We start from the raw sequence: 19,102 nt of genomic DNA, 5'->3' as shown, positions 1-19,102 counted from the left end.
TTTAGACTATATAAAAGGGGAGTTGGTCTAAATCCAAAGTCTCAATCTAAGTCTAAATTATAAACAGCAAAGGCCTTTCTGAGAAAGTCAAGTTTGATTTGAGAATCGAAGGCCATTTAAGAGTAAATTAAAGAAAGAGAGTAAGTGAAAACAAGGAATAGAGGGAATCCTGCAGTGGACTTGCATGTCCGGATCATGGCTGTCACGTGGGTCCCAGCAATGCCCAACCATGCGTAACTCTAAAGGAAGGGTGTGACTAGGGCAGAGTGAGCTGGAGAGTGAGGGAAGGAAGCTGTACCATTTGCTTCCTAGAGTCCTTGGTAAGGTATTTGTTCTTTATCCCAAATAGCTGGGATTATAGTCATGCACCACCACACCCAGCTTATGGTATATTTTACGTATTTAACTTTTTAATCCTCTACTGATTTATTCTGATGTCATATGAGGTAAATATTTTCCCAACTGTATTCTATGTCATGGTTTCCTCAAGATATTTTAGATGTCATAGAAATAAGTTAAAATAAAGCTGGGTAATGTTATATTTTGTGTCTCTGTCCTGAAGAAATTTTTATAGACTCTGAAAAGTCTTGCAGGCAAACAAATTAAACACATATATATACATGAAAACTGATAAATTTGTTCAATTTATATAATAATTTGTTAAACTTTTAAATATATATAAAAGTTTATATATATAAAGGATATATTAGTAAATATATATAGGATATATTTACTAATAACTAACTAGTCATTCAAATTCTGGGTAGTACTTTCTTTTCTAATTATTGGGAATTATTCTTAACATCTCACTGCTAATCAAGTGTACTGTGTCATTTGACAAACTCCTTAAACTGATTTACGTTTCTTTTTCCTATCCTTAATCCTTATCAAAAAGATATGGCCAGCCAAGTGAGGTTGTATGTCTCTGTAGTCCCAGTTACTCATGAGGCTGAGGCAGGAGGATTACTTGAACGCAAGGGTTTGAGACTACCCTGGGCAACATAGCAAAACCCTGCCTCAGACAGTGCTTAGTCATGTAGACCAGGGGTTGGCACACTTTTTGGTAAAGGATATAGTAGTAAGTATTTTAGGTTTTGAAGGCCAATTGAGAATATTTTGTTATATAAATACTTACATAGCTACTTAATATAAAAATTTAAAACCCATTTTTAGCTTGCCAGTCATTCAAAAGTAGACAGTGGCCTAGATTTGAGCTTCAGGCTAAAGCTTGCTGTCTCTGGTGTAGACCCCTGCCTGTGTTACTGCTATATATGTGGCAAATCTTTGACCTCTTTACCCATTCTGAAGTTGACAAATATACTGGGTCATGGACAAAGGAACCAAGATGATATTTATAGGATGTCAATGTTTTTATTTTCATTTGACTTTTGTTTTTCCAGTATAGTTATTATTTTTAATCAGTGATTTTTTTAGCTTATTTACACCATGACTCTTTATATCATGTTGTTTTCTCCTGCTGCCTTACCTTTTCAGTTACCAAAACTTTTCTGCTACAAGATCTCCTGTACTACTTTTTCACTTAAAAAGACCTTGCTAGCTTAAATGCACATTTAAAAGAAAATGAGGAAGATGGCAAGGTGGGGAGGTGTAGGAAGCAAAGGCTCCTGTCCTACTGGTAGCCCAAGAGGTTATAAAGCAGCATGATTCCCCAGGGACTTTCTGGGAATTTTCTAAGCAAGCCCAGTCTCCGTTAAAATATCTAAAATTATGCTCTTGATTTTTCCTGTGTCATTATAATAGACAAAAGCATATTTGAGGTGATAATATCAGATAAGGGACAATATTTTAGGAAATTACTGTTTACACATTTTTTTCTTGGCTCATAAATTTTCATATTATTGTAATACACTTAGATAAGACTAACTGGTGGCAGCTGTTGGGTAAAATGTTGTCATGGTATCACTTTTTAAAAATTTTTGTACTCAGACTTGATCTCATAGAAGAAAATCTCAGAGTAACAGAAGTATATTATCTTTTGCATTAAGGGAAGAAAAGTGGCATTAGGTTTTACTGTAAGAAGTCAGATGAGAACTGAGTCAGTTCCTTGCACAAAGTAGATGTTTATTTTTTTCCTGTGTTCAGGAAATGAGGCCTGGGGACATAGCTCATTGATAGACATTTCCCTAGCATGAGTGAGGCCCTCGGTTATATCCCCACATGCCTCCCCACCCAAAAAAAAAAAAAAATTGGAAGTTACTTTCATATTGTTGTAGCTCTTTACAAGGTGAGAGACCCAAACTAGTTCCATTTGGTTGCTTTCTTGCATATGGCTTCCTAGTTAATCTCATGGTGCCCACAGAGCACCAGACTTTAAATTCACATTCAAAAGGTTGAAGATCCACATCCTTCACTTATCATTTGCACTCCTACCAAAAAGGCAAGGGAGGCTGAGAAATGGCAGCTTCAGTCTAGGGAGCCATGTTCACACCTGACAGTCAAGGGTTCTGTAATTAAGGAAGGAGAAGGGAGAGGGTATTAAGGACTATCAGCAGTATCTGCTACGGAAGGAAAAGGGGAGTTTCTGTCTTATTTTGTCTTATTTAGGAGCAGGTCAGTCATTTTGGAAAGACTAAGAGCTGGTTCCCTCCCTGCCTTTTTTCACTCCATACTTCTTTTTATTGATAGTCCTAGAAGAGAATGGACTGTGAAACAGGTGAAAAGAACCTCTCTTCTCTAGGTTGTGGGAACTATCTTGTTAGCCAGTTTTCAATTCCATTATAGTTATTTTTGTTTTCTATCATATCATGAGTTTGTTTCTAAAATAAAAGTGCACACAAAGATAATGTAGCTCAACTACTAATTACATGGACTGATGAAACTTTGTATTGCTTATGTGAAGTATAGAAGAGGGGGCTTATAAATTTTGGAATTTATTTTTATCTTCCCAATGGAAGTAACATGTCTTAGAAATGTTTATATACATATAAAATATACCCAGAGTCAGATTTATCTCTGAAGATAATTCCATCATGTTCTAAAGGGAAGTACTGATGTCATTTACTCTTAGCTATTCAAAGGGAGACTTTGCCCTGCCCAAACACAGAAGAGTGAATGCATTTTTTCTTAGATTATAAGATGCGAAATAATAAACTCAATAAGCATAACAAGTGATTAAGATATTGCTTATTTTAGGAATTATCATCTTTTTATTCTTTAAATTCAGTGAATTTCAGAAACTAGAACATCCATTTTGAGTAAGAAAGAGCACAAGGTTCCAAATGATTATCTAACCTTTTGTATTCAGAGTTTGCCAGAACACACAGATTTCAGAACACACCAGTTTTAAAATTTGCCAGAATATATCAATAGAAGGGGGGGAAAATTCCTGTCTGTTTCCTTCCTTACTCCACTTTTCGCTTTCATTTCAATAAAGTATATATATGATTTGAATGTTGCTATGATAAAAATGTAGATATCCCATTAGGTGATAGGTGTATAATATATACACAGTTGGTGATATATGTTAAATTTAAGTAGTTGATTCTGACGTTTTACCCACAAATTCAAATTTTGAAGATTAATTGAGAAACATAATTAAGTACAGTGGTTTTGGAAACAAACTAGAAGCATCAACACCCTTGACCATTGAAGGTTACATAAATGTTTAATGCAATTAATTGTATTTACTCATTTACTTTGCAGATGAATAGATTGATGTGAAATCTGCAGAATGTGGGCTTCTGTATAGTGATGAATGCATGTCTTTCTCAAAATTGTGTAAAAACGTGTGACCATTCAACCATGAATTGGACTTACCTATCATAACTTTCAGCCCACATATATGTATTGGTTACTAAAATGATTTCATTGAAAAATATATATTAAATTCATATACCTACCCTCTCTGCCCCAGCCAAATGTCACCATATGCTTTTTAAAACACTGTGACTTAATTGTGTTTAGTTTTCTAAAAAATTAACAAAGGTTAAGAAGAGGTGGCAAGCTGATAACATTATGCCTTGAAAACAAATGAAACCAAGTATGGACTTATGGTTAGAAAGAGGGAACAGAATACAGATAAAAATGTAAAAAAAAAAAAAGAAGAGATTCCAAGTTTTCTCTTTTGCAAACTTAATCTTTGGCATATCTGGTACAGAGAAATTAATGAGTTGTGCAGCAGTACCCAATTGTATTGCAGGAATATAAACTAGGCTCTTTATTTTCTACTGGGGTTATAATAAATCTAGATAGAACTCATATGTAAAGGAGTACTTTTTCTCTCCTTTTATACTTTTGGTGGTGCTGGGGATCAAACCCAGACACGCTAAGCAAGTGCTTTTCCAGTGAGCTCTACCCACAGCCCTGTTTTTCTTAATTTTAGATTTAGCCTTTGTGACTTTGCATCATCTTACTCACATGAATTAAAAAAAACAATTGAAGACAAAAATAGTAAAGGACTTTCTAAATGTCATGGACTCATCCATAAATATGGCTTTAGAGTTCAGTATAATTTTAACCACATTTCAGTATATAGATTGAGGATATTCTGTTGTCTTTTATGAAAGATGTGTTTGGATTTACCAAGCAAGCCATGTTATTAATTTGTCTGAATGGATTGTCCTTCGGTTCTCCTAATCTGTAATCCCATTTTCCTGAGTTATTATTGATATTTCTTTAAAACCTCTTAATAATTTTAAGTGTAATTACAGTATTTTCACTATATGCACATTGTGCAGCAAATCTCCAAAACTATCATTTTGTATGAATGAAACTTACACCCATTGAACAACTCCATTTTCTCCTCCTTCCTAGCCCCTAGCAATCACCTTTCTACCTTCTGTTCACATGATTTTGACTACTCTAGAAGTCTCAAATAAGTAGAATCATGTACTATTTCCTTGTGATTGGTTTATTTCACTTAATGTCTTCAAGGTATGTGCATGTTGAAGCCTATGACAGAATTTCCTTTTTAAAAATCTGAATAATATACCATTGTGTATATAATAGCACATTTTATTTACTCATTTGTCATTTAGGTGTTTTTCAGATCATGACTGTCACCAAAGTGCTGCAGTGGACATGAGTATTTCCAGTTCTTGGGAATACAGATGAGGAAGTCATTGTAGGGTCATGTAGTAATTATATTTTTAATTTTTGGATGAATTTCCCAACTGATTTCCATATTGGTTATACTATTTTAAAATCTTGCCAATAGCATGCAAGGGTTCTATTTTCTTCACATCCTTATCAACATTTATTATTTTCTGGGTTATTTTGTTTTCTTTTCTTTTTTTGGTAGTGGCCACCCTACTGGGTGTGAAGTGATATCTCTTTGTGGTTTTTATTTGCATTCCCTGGTACTAGTGATGTTGAACATCTTTATATATATTTCCTGGCTATTTATTTATCTTCTTTGGAGAAATATTTATTTCTTTTAATCATTATTTTTTGTCACGGAGTTATAGAAGTACTTTATATTTTTGGTATATTAACCCCTTATCGTAAAATGATTTGCAAATATTTTCTACCATTCTGTGCATTTCCTTTGCACTCTTGACTATTTCCTTTGCAGCACAGAAACTTTTAAGTTCAATGTGGTACAATTTATCTTTTGTTACTTGTACTTTGGTGTCCTATCCAAGAAATCTTTGTTCATTCCAATGTCATAAAGCTTTTCTTCTAGGAGTTTTATAATTTCAGGTATTGTGTTTAGGTCTTTGGTGCTTTTTGAGTTGATTTTTGTAAGTGGTATATGCAAGTTTCTTTTGCATGTGGACATCCAGTTTTCCCAACACTATCAGTCAAAGAGTTTATCCTTTCCCTATAGTGTAGTGCTGGCATTCTTGTCAAAGAGCATTTGACCATATGCATGTGAGTTTCTCTGGGCTTTCTATTCTGTTCCATTGGTCTGTATGTCATTGTTTATAACCAGGTCCTTGTAGTTTTGGTTACTGTGACTTCATTTTTTAAATAACTTTATTTATGTATGTATGTGTGTATGTATGTGGTGCTGAGGATCAAACCCAGTGCCTCACATGTGCTAGGCAAGCACTCTACCACTGAGCCACAACTCCAGCCCCATAATATATTTTTAAGTAGGGAAATTTGAGCCTATTTGGTGTCTTTTGAGATTCCATATGAATTTTAGGATATTTTTCTATTTCTACAAAAGTGATATTGAAGTATGATGAGGTTACATTGAATATACAGACCGCGTTGGATTGTATGGACATTTTAACAATAGTAAGTCTTCTAATCTGTAAACATAGATGTCTTCCCATTTATTTGTGTCCACTTCCCAGTTGTTCATTTAGCTTTCAAATGTGTTAATCTACTTGATAGATTAATCACGAGGACTCTGAGCCCTTATAATCTAACCATTGCCTAAAAGCCCCACCTTTGTACACATGAGACTTTGGGGAACATTCCAGAAAATCACCTCATAAAGGCCTCATCTCTTAATACTATTGCTCTGGAGATTAAGTTTCAACATGAGTGTTGGAGGGATCACTTAAATGTTTAAACCATAAAGTCTCCTCTTCAAGTTTCTGGAAAAGTTTAAGAAGGATTGATATTAATTCTTCTTTTGTTTGGTAGAATTCTCTGGTCCTGGACTTCTCTGTTGGAAAGTTGTTGATAACTGAGTCAATCTCCTTACTCTAGTTACAGGTTTCTCTTGCTCTGTAATTCATTCTCAATAGATTGTATGTTTATACATTTATTCATTTCTTCGAGGTTATACAGTTTGTTGGCATGTAATTTTTCATAGTAGCTCCTTATAATCCTTTTTATTTTTGTGGCATCAGTTGTAATCTCTCTTCTTTCATTTCTGATTTTAGTCATTTGAGTCTCCTTTTTTTCTTAGTTAATATAGCTAAAGACTTGTCAATTTTATTGATCCTTTGAAAAAACCAACTGAGTTTTGTGAATTTCTTTTTTTTATTAACTTTTTAGTTCTAATTTATTGTACATGATAGTAGAATGCATCTGTCCATTTTGATAGATCATACATTAATGGAGTATAATTTCTCATTTTTCTGATTGTACATATTATAGAATCACATCAGTCATGCAGTCATGTATGTACCTGAAGTGATAATGTCTGTTTCACTCTACTATCCTTCCTGCCCCCTACCCCTTCCCCTCTACCTGATATAAAGTAACTCTGTCCTTCCCTAGCTACCCCACCACCACCACTCATGGCGAATTAGCATCCACATGTCACAGAAAACATTCAGCCTTTGGTTTTTTGGGTTTGGCTTAGTTGGATTAGCATGATATTCTCCAGATGAATGAATAAAGAAAATGTGGTATATATATATATATATATATATATAATATATATATGATATGATAGAAGACTATTCAATTTCTTTTTTGTTCTTCTACTTTCTGTTTTGTTTGTTTCTATTGTAATCTTTATCATCATCTTCCTTCTGCTAGTTTTGAGTTTTAGTTCCTTTTTTCTAATTAGCATGTAAAATTAGTTTATTGATTTGAGATTTTTCTTCTTTTTTAGTGTAAGCATTCACCACTATAAACGTCCCTCTTGGTACTGGTCTTGCTGAATCCCATAAGTATGTTTTAATGTTTTCATCTTTCTTAAGATATTTTCTAGTTTTCCTTGTCATTTCTTCTCTGACCCATTGTTTGTTTAGGAGTGTGTTATTTTCATGTTTTTGAATTTTCCTGTTTTCCCATTGCTATTGAGAACTGGTTTCATTTCATTGTATTTGGAAAAGATACTTGATATGATTTCGTTCTTCTTAAATTTCTTAAGATTTGTTTTGTGACCTAACATGTGCTTGATTCTGGAGAATATTCCATATGCACTTGAGAAGAATATATATTCTGGCTGTTCTTGGATGGAGTATTTTGTGTAAACCTGTTAGGTTCATTTGGTCTGTGGTGTTATTTAAATCCTTATCTTATCTATCTCCTATGTGGTTGTTCTCACCATCTTTGAAAGTAGGATACTGAAATATGCTACTGTCGTTGTATTATGTCTGTTTCTCCTTTTAATTCTGTTTGCTTCTTATAATCGAGTGCTCTGATGTTTGGTGTATGTGTTTATAATTTCTATATCTTCCTGATGAATTGACCCTTTACATTATATAATTTCCCTCTTTGTCTCTTGTGACAGTTTTTTACTTGAAGTCCATTGTGTCTGATACAGGTTTGAACATTCCTGATCTCTTTTAGTGGTATTTTCATGAAATGTCTTTTTCTATCCTTTGACTCTAAGCACATATATGTCCTCACATCTAAGGTGAGCCTTTCATAGACAGTGTGTGGTTGCATCTTGTTTTTTTATTCATTCAGCCACTCTGTGTCTTTGTATTGGAGTGTTTACTTCATTTATGTTTAAGCTCATTACTCGTAGGGAAGGACTTAAAATTGCCATTTGTTTGCTCTTCTCTCTTGGAGCAGCTTTCCTCTTTTCTTCTCTCATCATCTTCCTTTATATTTCATTGTTTTTATTGTATTGACATGCTTTGATTTTGTTCTCATTTTCTTTGCATATCTTTTATAGATATCTTCTTGGTGATTAGCAGAGGGCTTATGTAAATTATAGTTATAACAACCTATTTTAAACTGATAATTTAACTTCAGTCATGTACAAAACTCTACTCTTTTATATCTCCTCAACCTCACTTATGTTATTAATGTTATAAATTACATGTTTACATATTCTTTATCCATTAACATAACTTTATTCCTTATGCTTTTGTCTTTTAAAATCTGCACCAAAATTAAGTGCAGTTTTATATATTTAAATATAGCTGTTCTTATACATGCGTGTATATGTATGTATATATATGTGTGTTGTGTATGTATATACATATGTATAATGTATACTTCATATTTGGGTGCTCTGATATCTGATGCTAAGTACATATGTTTGTTTGTTGCTGCTGCACTGAGAATCAGACTTAGGGCTTCCTGAGCAAGCTCTCTACTGCCGAGCTACATCCCCAGTCCTGCTTTCACGTTGTTGATTGGCGTCCTAGCATTTCTTGTAAGACAGGTCTAATAATGTTGAACACCTTCAGCTTTATCTGGAAGAGTTTTTGTTTGTTTGTTTCATTTATCAAAGGACAGTTTTGATGAATATAATACTCTTGGCCGTTATTTTCTCTTAACCCTTTGAATATATTAGTCTACTAGCTTTTAAACTGCAAAGTTTTGATCAAGAAATATGATGATCTAATTGATGCTCCTGTATACTTTCCCCACTCTTGTTCCTAATCTTTCTGTATATATTTTTATCCTTTTCTGAAATCCCTTCATTGTCTATATAAATACATACAATTTAGTCAGCTTTTTTGCTGCTGTGACTAAATGACCCAACCAGCACAACTGTAGAGGAGGAAGAGTTTATTTGAGGTCTCACAGTTTCATAGGTCTTAGTCCATAGAAGGCCAACTCCATTCCTTGGGGCTCAAGGTGAGGCAGAACATCATTGCAGAAAAGTGTGGCAGAGGGAAGCAGCTCACATCTTCAGGAAACAGAGAGAGATTCCACTCTCCAGATACAAAATATATACCCTATAGCCACGCCCCTATTTCTACCTCCTCCAGTCACTCCCTGCTACTTCAGCTGATCTCATCAGGTATTAATTCACAGATTGGGTTAAGACTCTTACAACCCAATCATTTCTCTTCTGAACCTTCTTACATTGTTTCAGTGTGAGCTTTTGAGGGACACCTTATATCCAAACCATAACAACATACTAATTAACATTTTTTCACTTAATTCGTATTTCCATAGACATGGAGCTTTCTTTTTCTCTTGCTGTTTTCAAGATTCTCTTTTACTTTTGATAGTTTGATTATACTGCATCTCAGAGTGAACTTCTTTATGTTTATTTTGGTTGGAGTACTTTGAGCTTCTTAAACTTAGATGTCAGTTTCCTTTCTCAAGTTATATGCAGATATAATATTTTATATAAGGGACTTGAGCTTTTACAAGTTTTGGTCTGTGGGGAGTCCTGAAACTGCTCTCCCATGGGTATCAAGAAACAACTACCTAGCAAGACACATACTAGTCCCTTGAACATTTCTCTGAAAAGCCAAAACACCATATGCACGCTACAACTCTTCTCCATCCCTTGTAAGGGAAGAGCCATGAATCGGGCATTTTTCCCAATTACATGGAGCTGTGCTGGACTCTGTGTAGCACTACAGGCCCTCTATTAATGCAGCAAGCTGTCCTTACTCTCCTGTGCTTTCAGTGTGCCCCCTGGCATCCAAACAATGCTGGTTTCATTAGCGCTGTGAATCAGGAAAGAAAAAATGTAGTCCCTCAGGAAACCCTCCAAAATGAATAGTTGTCACTTTTTCCCCACCTCACACAGAAGCTAGAAGCAGAGCTGAGCTGAGCCAGCCTGGGAGAGAGGTTATTGCAGTTAAAGTGAAATGGTTTTCTTACTCTTTCAAAACAGTTCTTCTGGGTTCTGCATTTGCCTGGAGTACTACAACTTCTTAACTGGTTTCTGCAGTTCTTGTATTTTGACCCACATATTGATACACTGCCCTTCTCTTATTGTACTGTTGATTTTGGTTTATTCCCACACAGATACACATACCCAGATGTCCTGGCCTGCTTGAGTCAAGCAGAATAGCTGTTCTGTGAATGTCTTAAGTTATCTCCAGGCTAAAAGAGCTGCCTCTGGTTCTTGTCATCTTTCTGAGTGCATGTTCTTCCCTTCTCCTGCTCCCATCTGCTCTTGTTTCAGACAATTGTGTTAGCTTTGGGCTCTGCTTCAGCTCTCAATTATAGTCATTCTCTGTAACAGATTGACCCCTCCTGCTAGGATTTTGAAAATTTTCACTGAGTTCCAAAAACTGTGTGCTTCTAGGTTTCAGGTTTTACTTAGAAATCTATTCATGACTTAGGTGTTTTGATTTTTTGGATTGGTATCTATTCATTCAAGGTTATATTTAAGTCTCTATTAAGTACATTTACACTTGGATTATATGATTATTAATTTGTTTTCTGAAAAGATCTTTACTTGTTCCTTGAATATATCTAGACTGAATGTAACTATCTACAGTAAATCTTTTTATTTGTCTCTCTTTTTAAAATGAACTGAGGTCCTCCCAGGCAAAACGAAACTTTATTCTTAGTTTCCTTGAGCCTGTACAATGTTTAGCAACTACAGGGCTTATTCAGTAGAATTGCATTGAATTATAAATTGTCAGACTTTGAACACTCCTAGTGATACCATTCTTTGCATAAATAAGAAACTGCAGAAAGTTGTTTTTTTCATTCAGATTATTACTCTTATTTAAGGATCTCTGAAGTGGACAGATATTCATGATTCCTTTGTTGTTTTTCTCTAAAAGATATGTAGCTCAGTTATGGGGCATTTGATGATTTTTAAATCAACAGAGATGCTCAGTGACTCAGAACATCATACATTCCTGGATTCAATCTGGTTCCTGCATTCTCTGTGTAACTTTTGACAGGTTACTTAATCTCCCATAGGGTGGGGGCGTAGCTCAGTAGTAGAGTACTTGTTTAGCACAGTGAGACCCTGGGTTCAATCTCCAGAACCACCCCCACACACAAAAAAAGTCTCTCTAAGTTTGTTCTCTCATCTATAAAATGAGGATGTAATAAGAATACCATATAAATTTGTTTGAAGGATTATATAGATTATTGTACACAGAGAGCCTAACGTATTACTCAAAAATTATTAATATTAACATTCCAGAGCTGAGGTTGTGGCTCAGTGGTAGTGTTTGCCTGCCATGTGTGAAGCATGTGGGTTCAATCCCCAGCACCACATAAAACTAAATGAACTGAATAAAGAAAAAAAAATTTAAATTAACATTTCAATATATTACTGTTGTTTAAGCCTTTTGCTTTTTCACCTTTAAAAGGCAACCAGTGGCAACCAGAGTTGTGATGATGATCCTTTTTTCATCTAATAAGTTAACATATCTCATGTCCAGTACAGGTGAATATCCTTTATTTAAAATGCTTGGGATTAGAAGTGTTTTGGATTTGGGGGGGAATTTTGGAATGTTTGCATATGTATAGTGATATCGTGGGGATGGATTCAACTCTAAACATAAAATCCACCTCTTATTCTATTCACTACACACATAGCCTGAAGGTAATTTTATACAATATTTTTAGTGTACCTGCATTTTGTTGGTGAACTGTCACAGGAGGTCACATATTGAATTTTCTACTTATGGCATCATGTCTGTACTCAAAAAAATGTGGATTTTGGAGCATTTCAATTTCTAGATTTACATATCAGAGATGTGCAAGGTGACAAGAAGCTAGGTAAACAGCCCCAGAAACAGAGTAGCAAATACAAAAATGGTTTATTGCTTTTCCATTGCTTTTCTGATTATATTTAAAATCTGATAAGAAGAATATCCATCAGTTTAAAATAAATCTCTGAATTAAAACTTAGGCATTCAGACACAAAATAATACATGCTATATGATTCAATTTATATAAAATAAGATTTAAAGTGATAATAAACAGGTAACTGGTTGAGTAGGACAGGGGACAGATGGATAGATTGCAAAAGGATATAGGAAAATTTTGAGAGGTGTTTAAAATATTCTTAATCTTGATCATGACAGTAGTGTCTGTCAAAACTCATTGAATTGTGTACTTTAGGTGACTCTAAAGTATATCGTATATAAAAGATACATTAATAAATTGATTTTTAACTGAGGCATTTTATGAGAAAAACGTAGTATTTTGCTGATTTTAAATGAACACTATATACTAAATTTAAAGGTGTATGCTGTTCAAATATAGGTTTGTGTCCAATCATCTACAGGAGTATTCTTATTTATCTGGAAATCAAAGTGTTGCTAATGTTAGACTTCCAAAATATGACCTTGAAACTGGAAATAAATGAGAAATGCCTATCTATGATGACTAAACAGCACACAGACTCCATGTGTTTATTACAAATGAGTTATCAATAATCCTCATTACAGCCTATTAACATAGTTTTATATAAAACATTAATAATTTCTTGAGTCTTTTCTCCAGATTTACAGTGGATAAAAAGTAGCAAAGTGGAAGAACACCACTGATAAACTGCAAAGAGGATTTTAAAAATATAAAATTAGATCTGAGAACTAATTTTTCAGTACCTAGGGGCATGTTACATCATAGAAGGTCAACTTAATATACTTCAATAGCTTCTGGGATATCACTGTATTTACACACTAAAATAATATGTTATGATACAATTGGATCATCAAGAAAAATATTGAATTTTATTCCATGTTTGATTCTTAGAATGTATAATACAGAAATGATTAAGTAAAAGCTTCATATTGTATATAGGAAATAAACAGGGTTATGAAAAACATGTATGTGAATGTATAGGTTTGTGTTTGTATATACTTTTATACTCATATGTAAAGAACTCTACAAGCATTCAAGCATGAATAACTCTATGCTTTTGTATATTTCTGTTGTAATATAGTATGAATTTTTGTCCTAAAGTGGCACACTGATTTTAAGAAAGATTCACTTTCAGTAGAAGTGATCACCCATCCTCAAATAAGCCAAATCTATTTTTTAATTGTATAAACATATTGATCTTTTCTGTACCTCCTCTGGTTTTCAAAGGTTAAAATATATGAACAATGCTTTTCTATAAGTAAAAATATAAATTTATATAGTGGATGGATACAATATCAAATAGGCTTCCTCTGGTTTAGTAATAAAGAAAAATGGTAGAAGTTATTATAATTGGTTCAGTGCATTAGAAAAATTTTTTATTGTTGATATGGAAAGCAGCTTCATTTTATACAGATCATTACACTTAGAGCATTACAAATGTGAATAACAGACTTTATTACCGTAGTTATCACTTCTTTCATGTCCAACAAGACTATAGTAATCTGGTTGTATTTTGACAGTTCTTTGTAACTCCCATGTGTTTTAAAAAATTATTTTCATTGTTATATATAGTTGACCAACTTAGGGGAAAGTACTAATGAAACCATTTACTAATTCTGTTCAACAGAGACTTACTTAGGGCATAATAGGTGCCAAGTACTGTGCCAGTCTCTGGTACTTGAAAGGTAAGCAAAACTAACAATGGATTCTCAAGGAATCAGAATTTGCTAACATATATATATATTTGCTAACATATATATATATATTATACCCCCTCCAAAGAGTGATTCCTAGGAAATATGTATATTTTACCGAGGAATATATCATGTATATTAGCTAGGTTATTTATATATATGTATACATAAATATAAGTGTACATAGTATATATGTATGTATACACACATACATATGTATATATGCAAACACTGCTGCCATTGATTTTTTTTTTTTTTTTTTTTTTTTTTTGCTGTGCTGGGGATTGAACCCAGGGCCTTGTGCTTGCAAGGGAAGCACTCTACCAACTGAGCTATCTCCCCAACCCCATTGATTATTTTTATGTCTACATCTATACCTATGATAATAATCTTCATAAATGGCTAAACCTGAAAACCACATAAATTTCCAGTAATGAAAAATTGTAGTATGCATACTGTGATGATTAATTTTATGCATTTAAGAGACCCCAGCACATTCTTTTTTCCCATATTTAGGTGCATTTGGCTTTTAAAAACTGATCGTTAGTTTTGAGATCTTGGGAGATGCGTGACAATTACAGGATGATGTCTCTATTCTTAAGTCTTTTCAGTTGGATTAATCAGATTTGGCAGACAAGAATCTTTCATTCTCTTGTCAGGAAAGGCAGAAGCTTTCTGAGAACCTAGTGGTGAAAAGAAACAGAAACCTCAATCTTCAGTATTTAAAACAATCACTTAGTTTTTCAGGATGATTCCTCTTAACTCTGCCTGGTGTCCCTCAATTCACATTCTCTCTGTTTCATCCAGTTCAGAGAACAGAACTTAAGTTTTCTGCCACAGTAGGGAAGGGGTAACATTTAGGATAAGGAATACATGGGGCATGGAAATATCTGATTGCTTCTTAAACAGACTTTCAACTATCCTCCTATGTTCTACCTTCCAGAGCTAACTAGTGCCATCTTTGGAAATTTAGTTAGGCAAACGGGTTTGCTTCACTGGAAATAATTTCTTCTGCCAAAAAAAAAACATCAGAAGTTGACATGTTCTAATACTTTTGCCCCATATTACCATTCAAAATTATATAGCAAGATAGACAAAAGTCATATTCTAACAAAGTTTGAGATGGGGGAAGCATTTTAAAGTCATATATAACTGTGTTCTCAGTTCATTAGAATTCATCTAAATTTATTGTTTCGTATTTAATTCAATGCTTTATGATATTCTTGTGTGTTTTAATCTGTCCCCTAATGGTATGTTTATAATTATATGAATTTGAGATATTTATATTTATTTTAGCTTCTTTGACTCTGGTAAATAGTACACAAATATTATCAATAAAATGGTTTTTTATATGTTGGTTGCTGGAAATACTTCTAACTTCTTATTAGCTTAGATGAGTATGTTGTATATGTTTTGTTTTCTGTTTGTTAACAAAAAGCATCTGTTGTTAGCTTGGAGATTTCCTTTGAAGAGATATTTCCAAAGAACTTTGGCCTCAAATCAAAACTAATTCTCCTTTTTAGAACAGTGAAGTGACATTTCAAAGGCTATTCTTTATATATAATGTCATTGTTTTGTGCTTCTATACTTTTTTGTTTGTTTGTTTGTTTAGTACTGGGGATTGAACTCAGGGCCTCATGCACGTTAGGCAAGCATTCTACCAGTGAACTACATCGCTAGCCATAATTGAATTTTAATGAGTATGATTCATTTACTACAAAATAGAAAGGACTGTATTTAGACTTTTGTTCATTTTTTAAAAGTTAGATGTTAGAATTACATATTTTGAAATTCATCTGAATGCAACTGGGCACAGCTTTAAACAACTTTTTAAAATATGAAAACCAAAACCTGAAATCACTGGTATAAAAGATCCTCCTTCTAGAAAGTTGTAATTATGTACAACAGTAGCAGTCCATACCATATTATCTCTGTCTTTTCTTTTTGTTAACTACAATACCACTTTGGAGAAAATGAATTTTTGTCCTGTTAAACTCTTAAGCTTATAGATTTTTCAAGTGTATTCACTAAGGAATGAAAAGCTATTAGTTAAGGGCAGATAAAAAATATATGGGAAAAGGGAAAAAGAAAATTCTATAGAAATGGAGGGGAAATTATTTACTTGAAGAGTCTGTATACATCTCTGCTCCACAGTCTAGAGGTCAGTAGTTGTCTCTAGATCCATATAGCATGTCCTACTTTCAGTACGGGTTTATTTACTTACCTTTCTCTGTTGTATTCAGAGAACAGAGCACATGGAAAGACTGTTCGCTTGCTTCCTCTTTGCTTTGTACTCTGTGGTAGGCCCACTCTGTTTAATCATGTAGCATAAATTTTTTCAGGGACTTCCAGAAGAAAAATGCATTCAGTTCCTCCTTCCTTTTGTGGATTGTAAATTGAACTAGGGCAGAGATGCTCCTACACTCCCATATTGCCTGTTGTTTATTCAGCCATCTCCCATACATACTTATTGACTCTCTTTTCTGTTTTATTTTATTCTGTTTTCCTCTGTAGGGGCCTAAGCAAACAGAGAAGAAGGGAAGCTACTATTCATTAAGCCTTTTATATGTGTAGCTTTGACTTGAATATTTTGATAACAATTCTCACGACCACATATGGGTAGGGTGATGTTATTTTTTAGATAGGGAATCTGCAGAGTCACCCAACTAGAAAAAGGCAGATCCAGAATTTAAATTCACATCTATCTGATACCAAATTCTAAGGATTTATTAAACACATGGAGCTGACCCTTGTATGTCCCTTGTCAAATCCTGTTTCAAGACTGCAGGGGTGCTTTTGCACTTGGATATAGCTCTGGGATCTTATTAAGCAATGAGTTTTTGGTTTTTATAATGTGAAGACATATTGGATTCACTTGGTTTCATTAATCACTTTACAGAAATATACAGCTTCTATGTAAGAGCAAGGTTATCCACACTCCTACATGTGATCTTAGCCAAAAGGCCGAGAAGCAATTATACACACTTTTATAGTCATTTAAAAAAATCAATCTAAAGATGAACATTTTTAAAATTCTGCATTTCAGGGCTGGGGATATAGCTCAGTTGGTAGAGTGCTCACCTAAGGCCCTGGGTTCAATCCCCAGCATGGGGGAAAAAAAAATTAGTACTTCATGTCTTTATGTCGATCTATTTTATGTTTATTTCCCATTGGAGTTGCCAAGGAACAGGAACTTTATAATGAACTTCCTAATACTAAACAGTGTCTGGGTGCTTTGTTAAATAATTGTTGAATAAACGACTATCTGCCAGCAATAAACTTTCATAAGGAAGGAGTTTTTTTCTTTATCCTTATGTCTGGCATCCTCCCTTTTATGACTTTTCTTATGTAGAAGACACATCCATTACCCACCTTCTCAAAGATTTTCTGTCCACACTCTGCACTTAAGATCCCACAAAGTACTACATGCTTTTCAGATCAGGTCAAGGTAGTACAATCTCTGACACCCTGTGTCATTATGCTATCCTTTAACTTCCTAAGTAAACTATCCTGTAACTTCCTTTCACTATCCTGTAACTTCCTAAGTAAAAGTGCAGTTCAGAGTAGGCAAGGAAAACATGCAGTTCCCTAGGTAAAAATATGCTATTTCTTTAAAAAAAAAAAAATCAAAATTCCAGTGGAAATTTGTGGGACTTTTTTGTCCTTTGAGACTAAGTTTTAATCAAACCATATTATGAGTTATTTTAGTAATCAGATAGCTCCCTTAAGATTGAAAATGTGATTGAATTGGCAGGCTGGAGCTGAAGTGCAGACTGAGGAGAAATTGGAAATTATGAGGAGTAGCACTTGAAGTTACTGAACTGAGAAAGAAAAATGAACAAACTTAATCTCTTTTCACCTAACACCCTACTAGTAGCCAGAAATCCTCTTCCTGGGTAGATTAGGAATTAGCTCCTTGGAAAACACTAGGAAGTCCAGCTGTAGCCTTCTACTCTCTGTCAAACCATCCTCACCCCTTCTAAAGCTAGTCCAGTCCCCTTCCCTTCGTGCCTTATTTTCCTTATACACCTCAGATGTCCGAAAACAGTTGTAACAAGTGACTGACACCAGTGTTTGAATAGTTTGTATTTTAAGGTCAATACTCATGGTGGAAATGCCCACTATAAAATGGTAAGGCCCTGCAGGGGTAACGTCATCTGAGCACTCTTTGAAAGACCTCTGATACAACTGAAATATAAAGGGACTTAATGATAAACCATACTATGTGTGTTAATTGAAAGACCTTATAAAAAGTGTAAAGTGACTTTCTATGTTTGTTTATAAGTAGCAAGTAATGTATATGGGCAAAAAGTAGTATGTTAAGCTAAAAAAATCTTAATGTTTAATTTTGATATGTAAATTTTACCTTCCTAAATTTTTAGACTTAAATTATAATGTAGATTTACTTGGAAAAAATGGGTCTTTAACCTTAGAGGAAAGTAAAGTGAAGATCAAGAAAGTATAATTTTATGGATCATTCACATGCATGCAAATCAAAATGATTGCTTTTGAAGAACCAAAAAATGGATAAATTATGTGTTAACAGGTCCAGCATGGATAGTATGTTGGATTCTAGAGTAAATAATAATTAAAGTCTAATTTCTTTAGACAAATTCTTTCCAATTTGTTTAGATTCTTAATTAGGCTCACTCATGGTTACCTTCAGGAGACCATGACACAGGCAACCCTTGGTGCCATTTGGCATCAACTTTTATTAAAGTTGGTGCACTTTCTTGTAAGGACGCTGATGCCAGTCTTGCCAGCTTGGATCCAATTCTGAGGTTTGCTGCAGGAAGCAAAATACTGAAATTATCATCAAAGGAAACCATCCCTCCCCATTTGTTAAAGCATGTCATCAAAACATGACTCAAAATTGAAAACAGAGTTTCTGTAGGCTGATAGTTTATGACTTATATGCCCCTACTATTGCAAACATTTCTTGCCCAGCATAACGAGCAGACACAGAAGAGTGTGTAAAAGGAAGAACAAATCTTTGGTCAGAAATAACAAAAGTATGTTTCTGTGCTACCCTGTTCTTCGTGACTCAGGTTCTGGAG

At 34.1% G+C, this 19,102-nt stretch overlaps 1 protein-coding gene across 5 annotated transcripts in view; it reads left to right on the top strand.

Annotated features, from left to right (window-relative positions):
* Positions 1–19,102, top strand: part of CHN1 (chimerin 1) — a 169,317-nt gene that overhangs the window by 79,447 nt on the left and 70,768 nt on the right. The gene's annotated exons all lie outside the window — the stretch shown is intronic.

The sequence above is a fragment of the Sciurus vulgaris genome (genome assembly GCF_902686455.1).
Source record: "Sciurus vulgaris genome assembly, chromosome: 3".
Lineage (NCBI taxonomy): Eukaryota > Metazoa > Chordata > Mammalia > Rodentia > Sciuridae > Sciurus > Sciurus vulgaris.
Note: the sequence above shows the minus strand (reverse complement) of the source record. Positions and strands in the feature narration are given on the sequence as shown.